We start from the raw sequence: 4,764 nt of genomic DNA, 5'->3' as shown, positions 1-4,764 counted from the left end.
TGCAGTGCGTGTCCTCGGCTTTGACAAAAAGTGCAACTGCACTTTTAAGTATTTGGGTAAACTAAACATAGCACAACATAACACAGTTCAACAACAAAAAACAAAATAAACATGCTTGATGTGCTCTATAGGCGTAAGCCTGCACACAAGTTCCTAGGCTTAACATTGCCAAATTTACTCAACATAGAAATAGCAATTTCTCGCACAACTTAAGTACCAAATCCTTTATTATGTACGTAAAATATGTTAATGATTCAAAATTAAGTAAACACGGTGGAAACTCGAAAGTCATTTGTGGATTTTAGGAGCAACAACTAGAAGCTAATACTGAAATTTATTTCATGAATTCAATGACCCACGCATTGCCGTAGATGTGAGTGGTCTTGACACTGGTGAACCCTGCACCCCTTGCAAGCTCCTCGAACTCCCTCTGTTGCCTCTCCTTGCCACCTGGGGTGTGCATGAGCATGATCATGTCACCTAAGAACATCAGCTGCCCCCTGGATGTTGAGTCTGGTTTCAACGGCAGGATGCCTTCCATGACGATGACCTTGCCGTGAGCAGGGAGTGCGTCAAAGCAGTTCCTTAGTAGATTCGTGCAATGCTTGTCAGTCCAGTCATGAAGGATCCACTTTAGGAGGATGGCATCGCCGGAGGGCACCTTCTCGAACATGTCACCCCCGACATGCTCCACACCAGGGAAGGACGGCGCATCAGAGATAACGTGCGGCAAGTCAAAGTTGACCCCCTTGATGTGCGGGTACTTGGAGGTGATGGTGTGGATGGTTGCACCCACACCACCTGCGACATCAACAAGGGTGCCGACACTGTCAAAGCCCCTGTAGAACTCAAGGAGCTTCTTGGTGATGATGGTTGAATGGTTCTTCATGGCCTCGTTGAACATGCGGTTAACGTGCATGTTCGTGTTATTGTACTCGAACAACGTCATCCCGTATGCTCTTTGGAACGGGAGGCCACCATCAAGGACTGCGTCCTTCAAATGATACCTGCAAATTAGTTACAAGCTTCTAGTTCAGTTTACTGATAGTGGAGTAATGGTGGCATGCAGTTGCTCAACTTCCAACTTTACAAGCAAATTCATCAAGAAAAACATTTTTTCAGTACTTCTAGTTAGTACTTGGACATTGCTCAAAGTTTCAAGTTTTCCATCGACTAATTGGCAGTTGGTGGATAAATCTATAATTGAATAGATACTGTTGGCGCAGGATCACAAGCCAGACTAAACTATCAGAACTAAAGTCGGAAGTCAGAACTGCCTGAGAAGGTATATATAACATGCTGATTTAAGAAACTATCTATTATTATATTATTTAAACAAGATGTGAATAAGTCACCACTTATACATAGAGTAAATAATCTGATTCGTTAAAAATATTACAAGCCTATATTATAAACGACTAGGATTCAATTTGTTTTAGAAATTCGGAGCAACCAGGTTCCTATAGCTAGATAGAAGGCAACATAACTGAGCAGTACGGTTGTCAAAAGAAAGAAAAGAAAAGAAAAGCTAGGAGAGCAGCCGAGTACACAAGCTGAATATATTTGCATGCACCAGCAGACATTTCAAATTAGCATTCCATTAATTTTACCGTAGCAAATAGGCAAATATGGCACGTGATACAATGAAATATTATTTTATAGCTAAAGAATACAGGTCTATTTCTAAATTCATAGTAGGTAAAACTATTTTCTGGAAACAACGAGTTAACATAGACGCATATATTACAAACACCACCACACGCGCAAAACTAGATATAACTTTCTAATGACTGGAATCTTGGAGTTTCAAGGTTGATGGGATCTAACTCCTATTAGGTAGATAAATATACAAACTCTATATTCACATGATATTTCAAAGGAAAAAAGGAAATTGAACACAAAAAACTAGCAATTTGATTTTCATGGACTTCATGAACAAAGTACGTAGCAAAATTTCACAAGAGATATTATATAAAACAATGCTGTTTGAGTATAAATACACTCCTCTATGCAAATAAGCGAGGATTGCTCACTTACTGGTCATTAACTGTTATATATCAAAATGCGTGAACGTAAAATAGGCAAGCGAATCCGCACATGCGTGCATATTCATAAAGAGAAGATACAACGTTGGGATTAATTAAGAAGATGTTTTACAAAAAAAAGTAAGGAACAAATCATGTAAAGTACATAATAATTTTAGAAAACAAATTCAAGTGCACAGTAAAACATTCTCTTTGTGCCAAGAAAACATAAGACAATGCAAAATAATGGACAGATAATTAGAAAAGGACAGTGGTTTTTCAGATCTCGAGTGCCCCTACATCCTCTACAAACAGTAAATTAGAAAAAAAATGAAACTTTGCAATATCAAATATGATCAAACTTTGTAGGTGCTTGCAAGTTTTCAAGCCAAAAAAATATTCGAGGAGATATACACAAGAAAAAGATTTCAATGCTTGATGTTTTGAGCACCTTTAGCACTGAAATCTGAAATTCATGATATTCGAGGAGCTCTACATGATATTTCGTTTTAAAAACTTGCAAGAACATACAAAGTTGGCCATATTTGATGACGCAGAGTTCCAGATTTTTTTCGAATTTGTTCCTATTTTTTCTGAGTTTACTGTTCATATAGGGTGTAGGGTGGAGAGAGGGGGGGTAAGATAATCTTTTGTCAAAGCTAATTAATATGAGTTTTTTTGAGAGAACAACATTGTATCGAATAGAAACACCATATATTGACATCAACTGAAGTAAAGTATGAGACTTGACTGTTGAGTTTAACAGTTAGTAAAATATTCCATAATTAGTAGAAAGATAGACACCGAAAGGTGAGGAAGAGTGGAAGAGAAAAACAGTCCAAAAGCACAATAGTCTTGAGAAAATAACGATCAAACTCACCAGCCCTCCATATTGACCTTGTCCTGGATCATCAGGACTAGCGCGGCAATGGAGACACCGTCCTCGTTGGGGGTGAGCCACTAGCACACTGGTTCGCGGCCGTACCGGCGGGCGAAGAGGCCGTCCTCACCTTCGTCGACCTCACACAACACTACGTTGTACGAAGCCAGCAGCCGCAGTATGCGGTCCACCATGGCCGGCGCGTCCGGATTGACCGCCTTGGATGGCAGCCGCGCAATCACCTCCGAAGGCGACAACATCTCCCCGCCTGCGCTCACCAGGACCTCGAGCATACCCAGCTCGATGGCGCCCTTGAGCGTCATCGGTAGGATAGATGCAGCGGCAAGTTGCATCGCGTACATGCACGCCTCCTCGTCGCCGGCAGCTGGGCCGGCGACCATTTCCGAGCCCATTATATGTAGCTAACTGAGCTGCGCCGCTACTGCTGCTGATGTTGCTTCTGGTGGTTGGTGGTTTTCTTAGCTAGTTTAGGAGTATGCTAAGGGTACATATAGGAATAGGAGCAATGCTGGTTGCTCAAGTAGGACAAGTGAATTATTTGTTATCAACAGTTCACCCAAATTGGATCCAGAACAACAGCCTGCCGTATGACAAATTATGTATTACAGTACGTAGTTGTTGGAGATGGCGAGAGCAATATGGTACTTCTTTAGAAAGGCTTTTTGGTAATGGCTTTTGCGAGTGTTTGTTAAGTAAATATGTAGTCACCGGCTGCAAATAGTTGAACCAGTGATTATGACGCGATGTAAAACTAATCAAATATTTTTACTCAGCAGTTCATCAAATTTCGACCCGTGACTATGTTATAGACGTACTCTCTCCGTCCCTAACTAAGTGTCTCAACCTTAGTACAACTTTATACTAAACTTAGTATTACCTTCGTATTTATAAGTCCCCATTGTATTTTGTTCTAAATTTTGACTATAAATTTAACTAACAAAATATTAATACATGTCACCAAAAATTATATCGTTTGTATTCGTATTTGAACATAGTTTCCAACTATATTACTTTTTATGACATGCATTAAAATTTTGTTAGTTAAATTTAAGGCCATAATTTGGCACATAATACAAAGGGGACTAATAAAGCAAGACGGATGTAGTACTCTCTCCGTTTCTTTTTAGTCTGCATATAAGATTTGGTCAAAGTCAAACTTTGTTAACTTTGACTAAGTGTATAAAAAATATATAAAGATTCACAATATGAAACCAATAATGTTAGATGCATCATGAAATTAATTTTCATACTATATATGTTTAGTATTGTAGATATTGATATTTTCTTCTACAAAGTTGGTCAAACTTTATAAAGTTAGACTTTGACCAAATCTTATATGCAGACTAAAAAGAAATGAAGGGAGTGCAAAATTGAGACACTTATTTTGAGACAAATAGAGTATAGCATTGTACGACTAGTTCAATATCACATTAGAGTTGTTGGCGATAGCAGAGTTATAGGCTCTAGAATATAACCCTCACGAGTCACAGCTCTGCCCTTGTGGCATAGGAGTTAGCACCAACTTTTGTCTTCATTTACTTCAAGTGTTGTATTTGTTGACTTTTTGTTTAATTTCAGTTGTCTTGTCATTGTATGATTTATGTATAAAGTCTCATCTTTTCAACCGCAGAAAAAAAAAGGTATCGTGTTTTGCTTTACACATGTGGGTGATGAGGTTGTCCTCGACAATGGTTACCGGACAGGCATTGTAAATGGCGCCGAGTTTCTTCTGGCAGGCGGTCTTCCTCATGTCTGCCAGAGCATCCCAGGTCTGGTCCTCCGACGGCAGTCTCGGCATCTTCTCTCTGGCATGAGTGAGAGACCTGCTAGTGTGGCGGA

General features: G+C 39.6%; 1 pseudogene; it reads right to left on the bottom strand.

The window, feature by feature from the left end:
• Positions 1-334: 334 nt before the first annotated feature.
• Positions 335-3,317, bottom strand: LOC123082697 (tricetin 3',4',5'-O-trimethyltransferase-like; annotated as a pseudogene).
• Positions 3,318-4,764: the final 1,447 nt, after the last annotated feature.

The sequence above is a fragment of the Triticum aestivum genome, chromosome 4A (genome assembly GCF_018294505.1).
Source record: "Triticum aestivum cultivar Chinese Spring chromosome 4A, IWGSC CS RefSeq v2.1, whole genome shotgun sequence".
NCBI classification, from domain to species: domain Eukaryota; kingdom Viridiplantae; phylum Streptophyta; class Magnoliopsida; order Poales; family Poaceae; genus Triticum; species Triticum aestivum.
The sequence above is the reverse complement of the archived record's forward strand: the minus strand, read 5'-3'. Positions and strand labels throughout refer to the sequence as shown.